Below are 21,314 nucleotides of genomic sequence, written 5' to 3'. Positions count from 1 at the left end.
GTGGCGCTAGTGGTAAAGAACCCACCTGTCAAAGCAGAAGACACAGGTTCAGTCCCTGGGATAGGAAGATACTCTGGAGTAGGAAGTGGCAACCCACTCCAGTATTCTTGTCTGGAAAATTCCATGGACAGAGGAGCCTGGCAGGCTATAGTCTGTGGGGTCCCAAAGAGTTGGACAAGACAGAGCGACTGAGCATACACAGATCACGTAGATTATGTTCCTGCTCTAAAACTGTCTGTGGTTCCCCATTTCTTGAAGGGAAAAGTCTGTTCACCACACATCAGCAGTTAATGGGATCTTCTGCAGTATCCCTTTCCATACCTATCACTGGAATTCAAGGGGAACTACCTCTATTCCCTGCTTGTTCTTCCTGCTGCCCTGCATCTTTGCTCACTCTGTCCCCTCTGCCCATAATGCCCTTCTCTCCCTTTGCATATTCAAGTCCTACTGATTTCCCAGGCACAGTTGAAATTCTACCTCCTCCACAAAGCCTTTGCCTCTTACCAATCAGCCTCTCTCTCTTATCTTAAACCACCACACTGTCTCTCATGGCTTCTCAGTCTTTTGTGCTTTACGTTATGATTATTTATCCACATGCTCCTCCTAACCCCTTCTCACATCTGCAGACATCCATGGAACTTTCCATGGAAAGGAGGCAGCATGGTGGCTTCAGAAGGGAAAGGCATGTGGAGCTGGTGAACCTGTGTATGTACACCTCACTCAGCCACTTGGTAACTGCATTGGGGTAGGGACTCTTATCTGTACAGCCTGAATGGCCAGCCCATAGGAGTTCAGGAGATAATCAAGGAGCCAAGGGGCAAGTCATCTCATCTCTCGGAGCCTTAGTTTCCTCGCCAATTAAACAGGGAGGAAAATGATGATAATAATACAAGCTTACAGGATAACACTTGTGAAGAGTAATGGGTAAAGAAGAAATTTCTTTTTTTTTTTTTTTAAGACTTTTTTGATGTGACCATTTTTAAAGTCTAAATTGAAGTTGTTACAATATTGCTTCTGTTTTTTGTTTGTTTTTTTGGCCACGAGTCATGTGGAATCTTAGCTCCCAGACCAGGGATCGAACCTGCACCCCCTGCATTGAAAGGTGGTCTTAACCACTGGACCACCAGGGAAGTCCCAAGAAGAAATTTCTTCATAAGTATTATTTGAGTATTCTACTATTAATAGGAAACGGACATGTCTGTTGTCAAGAAAATCATTCATTTCCTGTAAAGTCCTGACGCTCCGCTAGGTTTTCTATGTGGCCAATAATAAGTGCACGATGTGCTCTGTTACTCTGCTAAGTGCTGTCACATGTTCCCCCATTTAATCCTCCCAACAGCCATTGGAGGGAGGAGGTGCAGATGTTGTCCCCATGTCACAGAAAACCAGGGCTCCTGACTTGCCTGCACTGGATCCGAGCCTCAGCCAAAACTGGACTGGAAGCAGGAGGAGTGGGAAGCTGAGGCATGATGGGTTAACTGGACGGTGCCTCCAGCTGGGGAGTGAGATGGATTTCCAGGATTTGTTGGGACCGCCATTCCCCAGCTGGGCTGGGCACAGTCTCGGATCTCAGCCTTTGTGGGCCTGGCTGGTGACTGTGACGATCTGGAATTTCGGGGCCTGAGCTGGCAGGGGTCTCCCCGAGCCAGGAGTGGGGTAGCTCTGATGAGTAGATAATTAGGATGCTTCTTTCAGCTGAAGATAAAGTCCAGAGCTTCCCTCCAGCCATTATCCTGCCAACCCTAATAGAGCCAGATTGATGGATGTAGCGCGGAGGGAATTTGGAACATTCTTGTGCACACTATATCACACTCAATAACCGCCCGTGCACAATGTGGGACTTTTATAAGCCATTACAAAATCCATTTTGAAACATCTCTGGGTGCGACAGCCAGCTGCAAAGCATCTGAAGTATCCCTGACATTTGGGCTTTGGTGGAACTTGTGAGGAGCAAGAGCTCCAGAGAGATCTCGCGCACACTCAAGCCAAGAGAGCACAATCGTAAGGAAAACACGTGCTGGCGTTACAGCCCACTGTACATCTTATACTGTATTTCGGCAAGCGCACTAATCCTTCTTGTTAGACAAGAACAGAAACCCCCCAAATGCTTTCCATATGTCCCATTGTCTTCCTGGCCCTTTAATTCTATCGCAAAAGCCCCCAACTTAGCAACCTTCATATTAATGCTAAACACATTACATCAGTTCTAACATTGATATGTTTAATACGAATACAATTAAAGTTGCTTCAACATAATCCTGGTAAGATAAACAGCGTTGCTATTATTATAAACATCCCTGCAAGGTCCCTTGTAAAATATTATCAATACTAATAGAAGCCACCCCCACCCCCACCCCAACCCTGATACCCGGACTAAACAATGCCACTGCCTCCCTACTAATAACAAATATGTCCAGTGATTTAAACATTGGTGCATCCAATGTAAACACCATTATAGCTAATGTAAAACAGTTACCCAGCCAAGCAAATCCACCAGCAAGTTACTGAAGAAAAAGAACAGTTTCCTCAGCAAGAATGCATTACAGCCTGCCGGTGACATTTGCAATAGATTACTTAAGCCCATAAAGAAATGAAAATTGCAGGCCCATGTTGAGCCAGAAATGATGAAATTGGAGAGCACGGGCTAAGTGCAGTATGGGACAGAGCGGCTTCTGCCCAGGGTCTGCAGGCCCGGTGTGGCTTGGAATGCAATTGCCCTGAGTCTCTGCGTAGACGCAGCCTCAGGTAGTCGTGTCCTTTCTGCCTTGCTTCCAGTCTGTGGTTTCCGCACGTGGAGGCACGAAGCTGAGGACTGGCCTTTGCAGTGGGTAAGTGCTCACAAGGGCTGCAGCTGGCCGAACGTGAGCACGTGGGCGCCTCTCTCCCCACCAGTGCTGGCACAGGAGGGTCAGCGCAATGGTTTCTGCCTCACACTGTGGAACTTCTCCTTCTTTCAGGTTACGCAGAAGGCCAGGGTTTTAGGGAGATGACCTAGAGACTTTTTCAGAGTCAAAGTGGGATTATAAATGCATTCATCTGATTTTTATCTCACCTGGAGCCTCTAAAATAAACAGATGGACCCCCAGACGACAAGATGTGGCTGTGTTCACAACAAGCTCTTGTTCATTCTTGCCTGCTTCCTCCTTTCAATCCAGTTCCATGACTTATCGACTCCTGACATCTTTGCATTTCCTACTTCTGGAAACTTCCTGGATGTAGTTCCAGTGATTCTGGATGTGTGCTCTCTCACTCTCTCTTGTTTTAATCTGTCAAGCCCACTCCTGCTAAATAACCCAACTCAGCAAGCTCTGTCTACCAGGACTTCTGAGGGGTGATTCCAAAAAGAAGCAGCTCAAAACTCCAACTCTCACTCGAACACAGAGGGTGTTCTATGCCTGCGCTGTGAGCCAGTGCTCCTGACTTCCCACTCTGCTCAGGGGCTCCCTAGGAAAGTTTCAAATGTCCCCAAAACTGTAAAGATCCATTGTGATTCAGAGAAAGGAAAAGGAAATTGCCCAATTATTTCTTCCCCAACTATTTCAATCAAAATTAGCCACCTTTCCCTACTGGCTCAGATGGTAAAGCATCCGCCTGCAATGCAGGAGACCTGGGTTCAACCCCTGTGTTGGGAAGATCCCCTGGAGAGAGCAATGGCAATCCACTCCAGTATTCTTGCCTCGAGAATTCCATGGACAGAGGAGCCTGGCGGGCTACAGTCCACGGGGTTGCAAAGAATCAGACACGACTGAGTGATACTTTCCCTTAAATAATTTTCATGAAAAAATGTAGCTAAGCTTTTCTACTGATGACAGAACTTATCAATTATCAAGGAATTCTCATTTCCTTGGTGTGACTGTGGGAACAAGCATCTGTATCTGTCCTTCAAAAACACCACTAGCTTGAGTGTTCACCTGGCACTTAGAGTCAGCTCAGGATTTCTAATCTCAGGACTGTTGAGATTCGAGGTTGGATCACTCTTTTGCTGTGGGGGTGGTTCTGTGCGTTGTGGGATGTTTAGCTGCATCCTCACCCTCTACTTGTTAGATGCCAGGGGCTTCCCAGATGGTGATGGCGCGAAAGAATTCACCTGCCAAAGCAGGAGACGCAGGAGATGAGGTTTCAATCCCTAGGTCGGGAAGATTCCCTGGAGGAGGAAATGGCAACCCACTCCAGTATTCTTGCCTAGAAAATCCTATGGACAGAGGAGCCTGAGGGGGTTACAGTTGGTGGAGTCTTAAAGAGTTGGACACAACTGAGCAACAGCACACAGACACACACACACACACACACATTAGGTCCCAGTAGCACCTTCCCTCCGCCATGATTGTAGCAACCAAAAATGTCTTGACATGGTCAAATGTCCCCGAGCAAGCAAAATCTCTCTCTCTCTCTCTCTCTCTCACACACACACACACACACACATTGAAGACCATCAAGTCAGCTGGGTGAATCAAAACATCTGACGAATGAAGGCCAACTCAGATGCAAATTCTTGTTCCCTTACTGACTGTGCGGTCCTCCTAGGCAAGGACTTACTTCATCTGAGCCTCAGTGGCCCCAATTTTGTATCATGGGATCAGTGATATCCCAGAACCAGGGATGTGGGAAACCACCTAGGCCTTATCTATGTAAATCCGTGACATCAAATCCTTAGCGACTGTGTTCTCATTTATGTCCTAAACATCTCATTTGCGTCTCCTCCTTGAATGAGTCCACAGAGGCCCAGAGCATGGACAGGGTGTTCTTCCTGCCCTGGAGTCTGGAGAGATGGAGAGCTGGAATTCCATTCCAGCTAAACATCATATTAATTCCGGGCAACTCTTTCCTAGTAAAACCCCAACTCATGTAAATACTAGTATAGTTTTCAATTTGTAGTCAGATTAGATGCCAGGAGTGTTTGGTTCTATTTTATTTTATTTTTTAAGTGAAACGTTTACAGTGAATTTGAAAGCAAGCTATTTTCTGCCTCTCTGGAGAAGTGTAAGTTTTGGAAAGCAAGCTCCCCTGGAATGTTTTAGCTGCAATCAGAGTGGATAGAAAAAAAGCAAAAAAGCAGGTTAAGTCACATGATAGAATTTCTGGACCCAGATTCATCAACTCATTTAGGAAGTGCTCTATGGAACAAAATATGCACGGAAAGAAGGCTTTGTGTCATTCTAAAAGCTATTTTATGTCCTTGGAAAAGCAGGTGGGTGTTTATATTAGTACTCTTTTGAGTGTTCTGTTTTAAGCATCAAACACTTGCAAATGCTATATCTCCAGAGTCACCCCAGGGAAAGAAATCTTCTGTTGGGGAGGGGAGCATAATTCTCAGCTTCCCACATCCTCGTGTCTGTGCTGTATGGAATCCATGCCATCACTGTGGCTCTTGGCACCTCTAGCAAAGACCCCACAGCCACTGAGCACCTCCCAGTGGACTCTGGGCATCCAAGGAGGAGCAGGAAAATTTCTCACCCCAAGGGGCCCACAGCCCAGCAGGGACAGACACAGTGGGAGGACAGAGCCTGCTCTTCCTCTTTCCTGTGACAAGGAATTAGGTCTCAGGGGGCTACTTGGAATGGAGAAGTAGTTCTCATTCCTGAACCTCCGGGATAGCTGAGCTCTGAGCTCTACTGAGAGCTCGGTCACCAAGGCACAGAGGTTCCTATCACAGGGGAACCTGAGACCAGACTCCCTGTGTGCTTGATAGCATGTTTGTAAATGGTTGTTTTTGCTCAGTTGCTCAGTCGTGTCCAACTCTTTGCAACCCCATGGACGGCAGCACGCCAGGCCTCCCTGTCCATCACCAACTCCCAGAGTTTACTCAAACTCATGTCCACTGAGTCAGTGATGCCATCCAACCATCTCATCCTCTGTCACCCTCTCCTCCTCCTGCCCACAATCTTTCCCAGCATCAGGGTCTATTCCTGTAAGTTGGCTCTTTGCATCAGGTGGCCCAAAGTACTGGAGCTTCAGCTTCAACATCAGTCCTTCCAATGAATATTAAGGGTTGGTTTCCTTTAGGATTGACTGGTTGGATCTCCCTGCTGTCCAAGGGGCTCTCAAGAATCTTCTCCAACACCATAGTTCACAAGCATCAATTCTTCTGCACTCAGCCACTAGCCTCCTGGAAATCTCTGCCCGGAGGCCCAGCAGGCTTGCTGGCCTCCATTGGGAAGCCTCCTCTGACCCCCAATATAGATGGAGGCTCCTCCACTTTCCGTCACACTGGGCTTCTGCTTCCTGCATCTGCCAGTTTGTCCTGTGGTTCATCTGTTTGTGCATGTCTCCTGGGTGGGAAGCGGTGTGGGGGGTGTTGGTGGTGCAGTATCTGATTTATTTCTGCCTCTCTGAGGCTTGACCGAGGAGGTGTTCCGTGAACTCTTCTGAGGTAAAGCATCATCACTTATTAGGACCCCCAAAAGAACCACCTCTGCACTTTCCTTGGAACCTAAGACAGAACAAGTAGACCAAGGGGGTCAGCAGGCACTGGGGCCTTGGGGAGGGCTGTCATGCTTGCCAGTGAGTACATGCCCGTGTATGAGCTTAAGGCAGTTTGTGAAATTAAAGTTGTCACATGTGAATACCAACAACTTGCAGCTGCCTGTTTGTGACAAGGAGGCACACAAAATATGGCTGGCATCTTTTCCTCCATCCCACTTCTTTCCAAATGCCTCTGGGGTATACAGGCCCACAGGAGATGACTTGCCAAGGAGGCAGAAGGCCCAGGGCAGGACAGGGCTGCTCCGATTTCACATTCATTACTGCTTAACCACCTCCGCACTTTTCTTAGGACCTGATACAGAGCAAGTAGACGAAGGGGGTCAACAGGCCTTGGTGCTAATTAGGAGGACCATCACCTGGCCTTGACAGGTGGCTGAGAAAGGAGATTATACCAACAAGAAGGGGGATCATCAGGTGAAAACACACAGCTTTGAGCCGAGAAGAACGGCCTGCCCTTGCCCCATGGCAGGAAAGGGAGTGTTGATGGATTTGCTAAGATTCCCAACAGAACTGGTTGGAATTTGACTGTAAATGAGAGGAATGAGCCTGCAGTTCCTGCCAGCTACGCTGGACCCATAGTCAGAACCCACTGGGTGAGAGAAGAGGTCTTTCAAACCAGACCTTGGCAGAACACCCAGAGACATTATTTGGAGAGACTCAGTGATTCCACTGAAGGACTTAACGCCAACTGGGGAGTCAGGAGGCAGTCTTTGCAAAGCAAAATTCTGTAGGGAGATGGCTCTCCAGGGTTTGATTGCCTCAAGCACCATGCCCCTGTCAGCCATTACCAGGAGAGTGCCATCTACCTGTCACAATTCTCAGATGCAGGTATGGCGAGAGAGGGACTTCCCAGGTGGTGCTGGTGGTAAAGAACCTACCTGACAATGCAGGAGCTGTAAGAGACTCCAGTTCCATCCCTGAGTCAGGAAGATCCCCTGGAGGGGGGCATGGCAACCCTCCCCAGTATTCTTGCCTGGAGAATCCCCAGGACAGAGGAGCCTGAGGGGCTACAGTCCATAGAGTCACAAAGCGCCGGACATGACTGAGCCACTCAACAACAACAGTGAGCTTGTCAGGGGCAGAGGCAGGATGTGAACCAGGAAATCTGCCCCAGCATCCACGCAGGTAGGCACTGCACCATGCCTCCTCATTTCCACAGTAGACGCGTATGCATCATGCACTATACATTTGAAAAATGGGGGGACTTCCTTTGGTCCAGTGGTTAAGAATCAGCCTGCCAATGCAGGGGATGCAGACTCAATCCTTGGTCCAGGAAGATCCCACATGCCAAGGAGCAACTAAGCCCGTGTGCCACAACTGCTGAGCCTGAAAGCCTAGAGCCTGTGCTCCATGACGAGCCAAGACACCACAAGGATAAGCCCAGGCACCATAACTAGGGAGTAGCCCCTGCTTGCCGCAACTGGAAAAAGCCCTCGTGCAGCAGCAAAGACCCAGCACAGCCAAAATAAAATAAAAAACGGGCATAGATATTTTCTTCCCATCTCAGTTAGGGATGGATCAAAAAGTCTTAGCCAGGTAGGCTCAGATGTTTAGAGTTGACAGAGGTTGTATGCGAGTTTTCCTTCTTTGTTGTACAGAGTTGGTTGACCCTTCTCTGTGGATGTCATCATTGTTACACCTGGAGTCTACACTCCTTCTGTGTTGCTGCTGCTGCTAAGTCACTTCAGTTGTGTCCGACTCTGTGCGACCCCATAGATGGCAGCCCACCAGGCTCCCCCGTCCCTGGGATTCTCCAGGCAAGAACACTGGAGTGGGTTGCCATTTCCTTCTCCAATGCGTGAAAGTGAAAGTGAAGTCGCTGAGTCGACCCCATGGACCTACCAGGCTCCTTTGTCCATGGGATTTTCCAGGCAAGAGCACTGGAGTGGGGTGCCATTGCCTTCTCCACCTTCTGTGTTAGGGTCATTATTATCAAATTTTGAAACTTGGAAAGTTTGCTAATCTGCTTACTGCTGCTGCTGCTGCTAAGTCGCTTCAGTCCTATCCGACTCTGTGCGACCCCATAGACGGCAGCCCACCAGGCTCCCCCATCCCTGGGATTCTCCAGGCAAGAACACTGGAGTGGGTTGCCATTTCCTTCTCTGATGCATGAAAGTGAAAAGTGAAAGTGAAGTCGCTCAGTCGTGTCCGACCCTTAGTGACCCTATGGACTGCAGCCTACCAGGCTCCTCCGCCCATGGGATTTTCCAGGCAAGAGTACTGGAGTGGGGTGCCATTGCCTTCTCCGAATCTGCTTACAGATCACTCTAAATACCAGGCCAGTTATCAATAGTGTTCCTAAGATTTGTTTCCTCCAATTATTTTGAAAAATATCCAGTACAAAGAAGTGATATCATACAGCATTCATCTTTCTCTGTCTGACTTATTTCACTAAGCATAATATTCTCTAGGTCTATCCATGGTGTGGCAATGGCATAATTTCACTCTTTTTCATGACTGAGTAGTATTCCAGTGTATATATACTATATATATAAATAGATATGGAAGTAACCTAAGTGCCTATCAACAGATGAATGGATAAAAAAGATGTGGGAGATTTATCTTTTGTATCCATTCATCTGTTGATAGGCACTTAGGTTGCTTCCATATCATGAATACTATAATATTGCTGCTATGAACACTGTGATGCATGTTAGTGATGTTGAGCATCCTTTCATGTGCCTGTTAGCCATCTGTATGCCTTCTATAAAAATACTGAATCATCATGTTGTATACCTGAAATACTATATTATAAATCAGATATACTTCAATGAAAGAGCAATATGCAAAAAAAATCCACTACACGCTAATAAACAGTTCCTCTGTGTTTTCGAAACCTTTGGAATGTCACATTTTTCTTCAGTCATGGCACTTCCTGTCGCCCATGTGCTGTGGGTATGGTGTTGGTGATATGGCCGTGACCTGTGTACAACCACCACGTCTGTGGCTCTGCAGCCCAGTATCTGTGGTGAGCCTGTAGAGGAGCAAGTAGACATGGATCCGGGGCGCTTAGGAGGAGGGGGGCCCACAGGGCTCCTCTGTGCCTGTCTGTCTGCACCCATCTGCTCACAATTCACTTCTGAAAGTGACAGCTGCTACTTCACCTTGGTCTCCCACATCCCACACAAGTTCTTCCTCTGCGCCATTTCTCTTGGAACCACATGCTGAAGGAGATTCTGGGAAACCGAGTTCCACATGACCCAAGTTGACACAGCAAAGTGAAGCATATCATTGCACTCTTCTAAGATTTTTCTGACAGCCATATTGGCAACTGCTGTTTTGGAATGAGGTAACGCAGAAGTAAATAATCAGAAATCCACTTGTTGAGCATGACATCTGAGCAAGGGTGGTGGATGGGTAAGTTTAAGAAAGCCCCTTCAGTGAGGATGGTTTGATGTACCTTCCCAGGCCTCCATTCCTGAGGGGGCTTACCCTGAGGGTGGGGCCGTCGCCCTTGGAATCCATTGGCTAGAATGCCCTTATCTCTGCAATGTGCTAGAATGAACATCACCAATGCCTAGCAAAAGCAGGATTTTTAAGTCTCTGTGCTGGGTCCTTCAGTGAGCACCAAGTACCTCCAGATCTTAAATCCAGGTGCCATCCATGAGGAACATGCGAAGAGGGCTCAAGGGAATGGAGGGTTCAATGCATGCCTCTAGACTGTGAGGCTGGTACTTGATTTTCTCTGGTGTAGAAAGGCTATGACAAGATCCCCTTGCCTGCTGTTAGAACAGCATGAGAAACCCACTGCAACCCCTCCCACTGTAAGTGTCCACTCTGGAAGCAGGTCTCCTCTCCTGTCGCTCTCTACTCCTCGCCCCCATCACTGTCTCATCCCTCCCTCCTCCTGTTGCTTCCTCACCCTCTTTCCACCCCATGCCTCCCCATCCCTCCTCATCTTGCTTTCATGTGACTCTGCACATCCATACAGAGGTTCTTTCTGCACCAACACTTTCCCTCCACTCTCTTCGGCCATTTGGCCGTGTGTCCAGCATGCCACCAGGCCAGCTGCCAGTGGAGAGGCAGGAATGAAGCCGGGAAAGACAGCCAGGTCTGCCAGCCCACTGGAGAGAGAGAAAAACTGTCTCAGAAATTGTCTGTTTCCCTCTGTCATCCCAGCCAGAGCAAGACTTGCCTATTAGAGAAGATAACTTTTATCTTAGAAGCTGAATGAATTAGTTACACACACACAGTACTAATCCTACAAACCAAAACAAAAACAGAGCTTCAACATCTTTATCCTCTGGCTAGGAAAAACTGTACTCCCATTTGGACTTATCTCCCTCCCTCTCTTTTTATGCCTACTGGGTTTAGCTGACATTCTCCCAGAAGTGAGAATGGCCCTTTGCTGAGCATGAGCCAGGAAGCAGGTCATTCTGGAGAGCTAGCAGCCAGGGTGATGGCTTCAGTCCCCAGTCCTCTTTGTCTGGCACTTACCATAGAACTGAGCATTGCAAATTTTGATTGGAATGCACTTGAATCTGTAGTAGACACGGGGCTAATGAGGTCGGCCTTGCTACCTGGCTAGCAGGTGAGAATCGGTGGTTGGGAATGAAATGTGATGACATATAAGGAAGGCCTGGCACATTACTTGGCCCGGAGGAGGGCTTCAGAAACGCTAGTTTCCTTTCCCTTAAATTGTGGACATAATGAGGAATCACAACTCACGGAATCTTTGAGGTGGGTGGTGCCACCCAATGAAGGCAGAAACCCACCTCCAGTGGTGTGACCCTGGGAGCTGCAGGAGCAGGCATGGCTTGACCCTCCACGGATGGGGCCTCAGTCCCTCACTCCCACTGCATATGGGACTAACTGTCATTGCTGGAAGGTATTTTTCTGTCTTCCCCAGCCCCACCACCAAATCTTACTAGTTTTCTAGACCCCCATGGAAGAATTTGGTTTTGTTTGTCCTCAAGGTAGCCCTGCTGAAATCTGAGGCCTCCTCATGTGATTTTTTTTGTTGTTGTCCCTGTTCCAGAGGCGACAGCCCCAATATTCTGGGTCATCTTAAATGACTTGATTTCTTGACCCCTCACTTTCTTGGTGTCTGAAAGGAAGTATCAGGCATAGACAGAGCTGTATGTCTGACTCTGACTAAGTCACATCTCTGCCTCTGTTCCTCAATTTTTCCATCTGTCCAATGGTCATATGCATGAGATAAGCCAAGGGCTGAGCCAAATGCTGGGTCCATAAGACGTTAGTAATTATTACTTTCCTGATCATGTACTTCCAGACATGGATGATGTGCCCACATCACTCTAAAAGCCTGACTTGGAAGTGAAACTGTCTGCTTCCAGGAAGCTGACATTAGATCCAGCAGTGGACACCATTTGCCTTTGTCATTTTCAAGATATTACTCCAGTGACAAGCACTCGAGGCAGCGTTGGTTTGCAGCATCACACGATACCCTCTTCCAGCCACCAGCTGAGTGGGAAGCACATGTGATCTTTGAATTAGTTTGTGTAAATTAAAATTTCTTTTTCAGTTAGACTGAATTCTGTTCACCTCAGAACATAATATGCTAACACAGTTGGTACCTACTATTCCCTCCTTCCTTTCTGAAGCAGTTGGAGTGGGGTGGGGAGATCACTGGTGTTTGTATGGCAACCAGGATTGCAGATAAGCTGCTGGGTCATGCTCGTCTCCTGGGAAGGTGAAGAGTGGTTGATTCTATCAATTCAAGGTAGCGTTATTCACTCAGATGTGTCTGACTTTGCCACTCCATGGACAGTGGCCCACCAGTTTCCTCTGTTCATGGAATTTTGCAGGCAAGAATACTGGAGTGAATTGAGATGCCCTTCTCCAGGGGATCTTCCCAACCCAGGGATCGAACTCGGGTCTCCTGCATTGCAGGCAGATTCTTTACTATCTGAACCACCAGGGACACCCCTATCAATTCAAACAGACAAATTCCAGACTTGAAAATACAGTCAGCAGGCAATAGAAAAAATCACCACCACAAATGAAAAAATAACTGCTAAAGGCAACTTGATTATCCTTTTCCAAGCTCTCTTTTCATATTCATTTGTGTGTTTATGCTTCTTTTTTGTTTTTAAGCACTGTGACTGTTTGCCAGGTGGTAGCAGGTATCAAGGGTTTAAGCAAGAAAATGTCACAGAAAAACTTAGCATTGAGTATGCTCTGTTAATAACTTCACTGTTTCTGTAGCTGGAGAAAAGGTGTCAGAGATTCATCTGCAGCTCCTGAGTACTATGGTCCCTTGAGGAATGCCAGTTTGCTGGAAAAAGTGAGGACCTTCTCGTCTGGGAGATACTTAATTGTCTGAGCCACCAGGGAAGCCAGGAACATTGATGGGTGGTCATTATTTTGTTTACTGCAAACAAGTTTTAACACTTAACTGCTATCTTCCACTGGATATTGAGAGAGTTGGTAGGTGTTTTATTTACTCTTTTGTTTACTTTTGTAGATAACACTGCAATGAATACTCCTAACACTTGGTTTCTGCACCAGTAGGGATAGTTGCTTAGGTAAACTCCTACAGTGGATTACTGGTCGAAATTATGGACAACTTTATCATTTTAATCCCAAAGAAAGGCAATGTCAAAGAATGTTCAAACTACTGTACAATTTCACTCATCTCACATGCTAGCAAAGTAATGCTCAAAATTCTCCAAGCCAGGCTTCAATAGTATGTGAACTATAAACTTCCAGATGTCCAAGGTGGATTTAGAAAAGGCAGAGGAACCAGAGATCAAATTGCCAATATTTGTTGGATCATCGAAAAAGTGAGACAGTTCCAGAAAAACATACACTTCTGCTTTATTGATTATGCCAAAACCTTTAACTGTGTGGATCACAACAAATTGTGGAAAATTCTTCAAGAGACGGGAACAGACCATCTTGTCTGCCTCCTGAGAAATCTATGCAAGTCAAGAAACAACAGTTAGAACCGGACATGGAACAACAGACTGGTTCTAAATAGGGAAAGGAACACATCAAGGCTGTATATTGTCACCCTGCTTATTTAACTTACATGCAGAGTACATCACGTGAAATGCTGGCTGGATGAAGCACAAGCTGGAATCTAGATTGCGGGAGAAATATCAATAACCTCAGATATGCAGATGACACCATCCTTATGGGGCAGAAAGCAAAGAAGAACTAAAGAGCCTCTTGATGATAGTGAAAGAGGAGAGTGAAAAAGTTGGCTTAAAGCTCAACATTCAGAAAACTAAGATCATGGCATCTGGTTCCATCACTTTATGGCTAACCGTTGGGGAAACAATGGAAACAGTGACAGACTTTATTTTGGGGGGCTCCAAGATCACTGCAGATGGTGACCTCAGCCATGAAATTAAAAGACACTTGCTCCTTGGAAGAAAGCTATGACGAACCTAGACAGCATATTAAAAAGCAGAGACATTACTTTGCCAGCAAAGGTCCGTCTAGTCAAGGCTATGGTTTTTCCAGTAGTCACGTATGGATGTGAGAGTTGGACCATAAAGAAAGCTGAGCACCGAATTGATGCTTTTGAACTGTGGAGTTTGAGAAAACTCTTGAGAGTTGCTTGGACAGCAAGGAGACCAAACCAGTCCATCCTAAAGGAACTCAGTCCTGAATATTCATTGGAAGGACTGATGCTAAAGCTGAAACTCCAATACTTTGGCCATCTGATGAGAAGAACCAATTAATTGGAAAAGATTCTGATGCAGGGAAAGTTTGAAGGCAGGAGAAGGGGATGACAGAGGATGAGATGGTTGGATGGCATCACCTACTTGATGGACACAAGTTAGAGCAAGCTCCCAGAGTTGGTGGTGGACAGGGAAGCCTGGTGTGCTGCAGTCCATGGGGTTGCAAAGAGTTGGACATGACTGAGCGACTCAACTGAACTTACAGCCTTATATTTATTACTGTATTGCTTCCTCAAAGGATTGTACCCAATTATAGATTATATCACTCCTGGCTTTAGATTTGATCTGTTCACCTCTCCCTTTTCCTTGGCTGACTTTTAGCACAAATTATTTAAAAAGGTTACCAAGTGTTCTATTAACTAGGCATGTTTGTCTTCCAAATAAACTGTAATTAATAAGTAAACAAATCTGAAAGCAGGGCATGTCATCATCCCTTACTCCATAGTGCTTTGTGGAACGCTGAGGTCCTGGCTGCAGGTGATGGTGTGCTGGCCTATCTGGTGTTAGCTTGTGACAGATGGTTGTGTGCATCTCTTTCTAACTTTGCACTCAGTGATGCAATTGCATATAATTGGTAGCTTAAGTCAGCCATGCTAGAAATATTTACACCCTGGAAATTGGCAAACATTTCAATATATTTTTTTTTTTCTTGAGAGCTACTGATTGACGGTAACAGATGTATCTTTCTGGTTTTATAATTGTCCTTAGGGTTCTGGGAATTCATTTTTGGTGTCAGATAGATTGTGAAGGACACAACTTGAAAAGGAATAAGAAAATTGTGAGGGGGAGGACAATGCTTTGTGAACGCAGGTTGGTGCAGAGGAACAAGTACAGACTTGGGAGTAAGACAGATCTTGTTTCAAATATTGGTTCCATAAAACTGCTAGTTTTGACCTTCGAGGCAAGTTGCCAAACTTCTCTAAATCTCAGTTTCTTTACCTGAAAATGGGGAAATTCATAACTACCTCAGAGGCTGTTTGGAGAAATCAAATAATATATTGATGTAAGTAATACAAAAAGTATACCAATGACATATCTAAGCTGTTTCTTCTATATGTGCTTTCTAACCCTCAAAGTGACAATGTCTTCCACCAGTGATCCCTGCTATCATATACCACCCAGTTCAAGAGTCATCCTTCTCAAATGCTCACCTGGCAAAGTCACACTTCTATACCAAAATCTTTCCACTGCTCCAAAGATGAAGTGCAAGCCACTTAGCCTCCATAAATGAGCGTCTGTCTCCCTTTCTTGTCTCATCTCTTAGAACACTTCTACTCCACAATTTATATTTGGATGCAGACAGGAAAGCTCATATACATTCATACCTATAAGCCTTTTTGGTGTAGTCTGAACCAAATTATAATTCCAAAAACCCAGTATTTGTGGGATTCAGTTAAAGCAATACTTCAAAAAAATTAATAGCTTTAAGTGTTTATATTAAAAAGAAGACCAACCGTAAGTGCTATGAGTGGTCTGAGATTTTTTCCTACTTGCATGCTAACAAATTAGCTTTCATGGTCTCATGAGTGCTTGCTGGTACAAGACACAACACTCCTGAGTCAGAGACAGAGGACTCTATAAACAGCTATAGCAGCAGCCAGAATATCAGTATTTGTGATGATCCCCTAAGCCCCAGTTCCCACTGGGTGATAAAAAAAAGGGGGGGCCAGATAACTCCTGAACATGCAGTGAGTTACATTATAGGAGAAGAAACCCAAGCTTAGGAAACTTGGATCTTTTATAATGGATAGTAGCCTATGCTCCAGAGAGACAGACATTATAATTATCACATCGAACAGTAAATACACCTGTCTTTTGCTTTGGCAGGAGGCACTATATTCTCCACGACTGTTTACCATACAAACATCCTCAAAAGGATGGTCTAGACCAGGACAGTTAGTGCTTCTGCTTGCAAAATATGTAGAAACATGAGATATCCATGGAGAATTGTCTTTTAACAAGATCTAAACTAATTATGTAAACTTACATTTTTAAGAAAAGGAAAAAAGAACATATTTAATCCAAAATATGCTAGAAAAAGGAAATAATAAAAGTCAGAATAGAAGTAAATAAAAAAGTATCAGACTAAAAATAGCAAAAACTAAATTAAAAGCTTGTTCTTTGAAAAGATTAGTAAAATTAATAAACTTCAGGCTCAAATGAAGACAGAAATGATCAGATTGGCAATAAAAGAGAGCCTGTCTGTACAGATTTTATGAATATTCAAGTGCTGGAAAGTTATGTTATAAACAATTTTATGGAAATAAATTTGATACCTCAGACAAAGTGGACAAATTAATAATACACTCTATCGCTTTTCTGCCTTTCCATGCTGTGCATAAGGTTCCTGATGCAAGAATACTGGAATGCTTTGCCATTCCCTCCTCCAGTGGATCACATTTTGTCAGAACTCTCCACTGTGACCCGTCGTCTTGGGTGGACCTGCACAGCATGGCTCTTTGCTTCACTGAGTTAGACAAGACCCTTCCCCATGACCAGGCTGTGATCCATGGGGAGTCTGTACAGAGGAGGAGGTGGTTGGATGGCATCACCAACTCAATGGACATAAGTTTGGGCAAACTCCAGGAGATAGTGAAGGACAGGGAAGCCGGGCAAGCTGCAGTCCATAGGGTTGCAGAGAAACAGACACGACTGGGTGTCCAACAGCAACATCAGTTTTTTACTGTTGCTGTGAAAAATTGCTAAAACTTAATGGCTTAAAATGCACAGATTTATTATATCAGAGTTTTGGAGGTAAGAAGACTGAAATGAGTCCCACTAGGCTAAGTTCAAGGTAGAGATAAGAAAGCCTTCCTCAGTGATCAGTGCAAAGAAATAGAGGAAAACAATAGAATGGGAAAGACTAGAGATCTCTTCAAGAAAATTAGAGATACCAAGGGAACATTTCATGCAAAGATGGGCTCAATAAAGGACAGAAATGGTATGGACCTAACAGAAGCAGAAGATATTAAGAAGAGGTGGCAAGAAAAACACAGAGGAACTACACAAAAAAGATCTTCATGACCCAGATAATCACGATGGTGTGATCACTCACCTAGAGCCAGACATCCTGGAATGTGAAGTCAAGTGGGCCTTAGGAAGGATCACTACGAACAAAGCTAGTGGAGGTGATAGAATTCCAGTTGAGCTCTTTCAAATCCTGAAAGATGATGGTGTGAAAGTGCTGCACTCAATATGCCAGCAAATTTGGAAAACTCAGCAGTGGCCACAGGACTGGAAAAGGTCAGTTTTCATTCCAATCCCTAAGAAAGGCAATGCCAAAGAATGCTCAAACTACTGCACAATTGTACTCATCTCACATGCTAGCAAAGTAATGCTCAAAATTTTCCAAGCCAGGCTTCAGCAATACATAAACTTCCAGATGTTCAAGCTGGTTTTAGATGAGGCAGAGGAACCAGAGATCAAATTGCCAATGTCTGATGGATCATCAAAACAGCAACAGAGTTCCAGAGAAACATCTATTTCTGCTTTATTAACTATGCCAAAGCCTTTGCCTGTATGGATCACAATAAACTGTGGAAAATTCTGAAAGAGATGGGAATACCAGACCACCTGACCTGCCTCTTGAGAAACCTGTATGCAGGTCAGGAAGCAACCGTTAGAAGTGGATATGGAACAAGAGACTGGTTCCAAATAGGAAAAGGAGTACGTCAAGGCTGGATATTGTCACCCTGCTTATTTAACTTACATGCAGAGTACATTATGAGAAATCCTGGGTGGATGAAGCACAAGCTGGAATCAAGATTGCGAGAAGAAATATCAGTAACTTCAGATATGCAAATGACACCACCCTTATGGCAGAAAGTGAAGAAGAACTAAAGAGCCTCTTAATGAAAGTGAAAGAGGAGAGTGAAAAAGTTGGCTTAAAGCTCAACATTCAGAAAACTAAGATCATGGCATCCGGTCCCATCACTTCATGACAAACAGATGGAGAAACAGTGGAAACAGTGGTAGACTTTATTTTGGGGGGCTCCAAAATCACTGCAGATGGTGACCTCAGCCAGGAAATTAAAACATGCTTGCTCCTTGAAAGAAAAGTTATGACCAACCTAGATAGCACATTGAAAAGCAGAGACATTACATTGCTGACAAAGATCCGTCTAGTCAAAGCTATGGTTTTTCCAGTAGTCATGTATGGATGTGAGAGTTGGACTATAAAGAAAGCTGAATGCCAAAGAATGGATGCTTTTGAACTGGTGTTGGAGAAGACTCTTGAGAGTGCCCTGGAATGCAAGGAGATCAAACCAGTCAATCCTAAAGGAAATCAGTCCTAAATATTCATTGGAAGGACTGATGCTGAAACTGAAACTCCAATACTTTGGCCACCTGATGTGAAGAACTGACTCGCTGGAAAAGACCCTGATGCTGGGAAAGACTGAAGGCAGGAGGAGAAGGGGACAACAGAAGATGAGATGGTTGGATGGCATCACCGACTTGATGGACATGAGTTTGAGTAAGCTCCAGGAGTTGGTGATGGACAGGGAAGTCTGGCGTGCTGCAGTCTATGGAGTTACAAAAGAGTTGGACATGACTGAGTGAACTGAACTGAAGCAGAGAAAACCATTGAGTCTTAGGCTGAGCACAAATGGCTTGGCCTTTCCTGAATAGAACAGAGAGAACATAAATACTGAACAGGAGGGACTGCATTACTGGGATAACTTCTACTCTCAAAGGAGTAAATGTTCAATGTCCAAGTGGTTTTATTTTGCCTCTTTTTTTTTTTTTTTTTTTGAGGAAGTTTTCTATACTTGGAGTTTTATGCAGGGCTGAAAGAATCTATTTAAAGAATTACCTTCCCCCATCAAGGTAGATACTTCCAACCTTCATGTTCAGTTCAGTTCAGTTCAGTCACTCAGTCGTGTCCGACTTTTCGCGACCCCATGAATCACAGCACGCCAGGCCTCCCTGTCCATCACCAACTCCCAAAGTTCACTCGGACTCACGTCCATCGAGTCAGTGATGCCATCCAGCCATCTCATCCTCTGTCGTCCCCTTCTCCTCCTGCCCCCAATCCCTCCCAGCATCAGAGTCTTTTCCAATGAGTCAACTCTTTGCATGAGGTGGCCAAAGTACTGGAGTTTCAGCTTCAGCATCATTCCCTCCAAAGAAATCCCAGAGCTGATATCCTTCAGAATGGACTGGTTGGATCTCCTTGCATTCCAAGGGACTCTCAAGAGCCTTCTCCAACACCACAGTTCAAGAGCATCAATTCTTCGGCGCTCAGCCTTCTTCACAGTCCAACTCTCACATCCATACATGACCATAGGAAAAACCATAGCCTTGACTCTCGGACATTTGTTGGCAAAGTAATGTCTCTGCTTTTCAATATGCTGTCTAGGTTGGTCATAACTTTCCTTCCAAGGAGTAAGTGTCTTTTAATTTTAAAATAAAATTAATTTTAATTTAAAGAGGTTGGAAAGCCAATTAGAGTCACTCATAGGCTTTGAAAGAAATGAGTGAAGCAGGGGTCATTTCTTTGGCTTCTGGCTGTCTCTACTGTTAGGAAAGTTTTATTTCCTTGTGGTGGGTTGCAATGTCTCTTCTCCAGGGTCTGGATATTGATAGTGGTGGTGTACTGGCTTCTGGGTCTGGCTTCTGGTGCCAGCCTGCAGCTTTGGGCAGCTGCTCTCCTGTTCCCTGGAATGGTGCTGGCTCCCACCCAGGGTCTCCCCAGCACCAGTGGCACCCTCAGAAGTACCAGCTCCTCTGGTGATCAGTTTTATATTACCTAGCTTAGAGCCTGCTCTTTCAGCCATTACAGCTATTTGGTAAGCACACAATCTGCCATGTGCTCAGTCATTTCTGACTCTTTGTGACCCCATGGACTGGAGCCCACCAACCTCCTCTGTCCATGGGATTCTCCAGGCAAGAAGACCAGAGTGGGTCGACATTTCCTCCTCCAGGGGATCTTCCCAACCCAGGGATCGAACCCATGTCTCCTGCATCTCCCACATTGGCAGGCGAATTCTTTACCACTGAGCCACCTGAGAAGCCCTAAGCACACAACTGTTCATATTAAATCCTATTCTGCTTAAAATACCTACAGTGATTTCTGATTCTAAACCAATTGATATCTATTTCATCAATTGAAACCCACCATTTTAAAGACTTTTTTTTAGAACTCAAAGCCATTAACTTGTCAACGTCTCCTACATAAATATAAACAGAAAGAATTCTAGAAGTCCAGAGCTTCGGGTGATAGCCCAGATCCCAAACTAACTTATTTCCCTGGGACCTTCCTTGATGACTTGTGAAATGGTGGTTTAGTCACTAAGTGGTGTCTGATTCTTATGACCTCATGGGCCATAGCCTGCCAGGCCCCTCTGTCCCTGGGATTCTCCAGGCAAGAATACTGGAGTGCGTTGCCATTTCTTTCTCCAGTGCATGAAAGTGAAGTCACTCAGACCCCATGGACTGTAGCCTACCAGGCTCCTCCGTCCATGGGATTTCCCAGGCAAGCGTACTGGAGTGGGGTACCATTGCCTTCTCCAACTGCCTCCTGTACAATGTCACAAACCTCTATCCATAGTTCTTCAGGCACTCTATCAGATCTAATTCTTTGAATCTCTTTGTGACTTCCACTGTATCATCGTAAAGGATATGATTTAGGTCATACATGAATGGTCTAGTGGTTTTCCCTACTTTCTTCAATTTAAGTATGCCTTTGGCAATAAGGAGTTCATGATCTGAGCCACAGTCAGCTCCTGGTCTAAGTTTTGCTGACTGTATAGAGCTTCTCCATCTTTGGCTGCAGAGAATATAATCAATCTGATTTCGGTATTGAACATCTGGTGATGTCCATGTATAGAGTCTTCTCCTGTGTTGTTGGAAGAGGGTGTTTGTTCAAGTGTATGGTGTGTTTTAAATTTTGCTTTTCAAATGCGTATCAGGACTGTGGGTGGGGGATGGTTTGGCACGATTCAAGCACATTACTTTTACTGTGCACTTTATTAGATCAGGTCAGGAAGCAACAGATCATGGCATCTCGTCCCATTGCTTCATGGCAAATAGATGGAGAAACAGTGGAAACAGTGACAGACTTTATTTTGGGGGGCTCCAAAATCACTGCAGGTGGTGACTGCAGCCATGAAATTAAAAGATGCTTACTCCTTGGAAGGAAAGTTATGATCAACCTGAAAAGAAAGTGAAAGTGAAGTC

This window comes from Bos mutus, chromosome 8, assembly GCF_027580195.1.
Source record: "Bos mutus isolate GX-2022 chromosome 8, NWIPB_WYAK_1.1, whole genome shotgun sequence".
Taxonomy (NCBI): Eukaryota; Metazoa; Chordata; class Mammalia; order Artiodactyla; family Bovidae; genus Bos; species Bos mutus.
Note: the sequence above shows the minus strand (reverse complement) of the source record.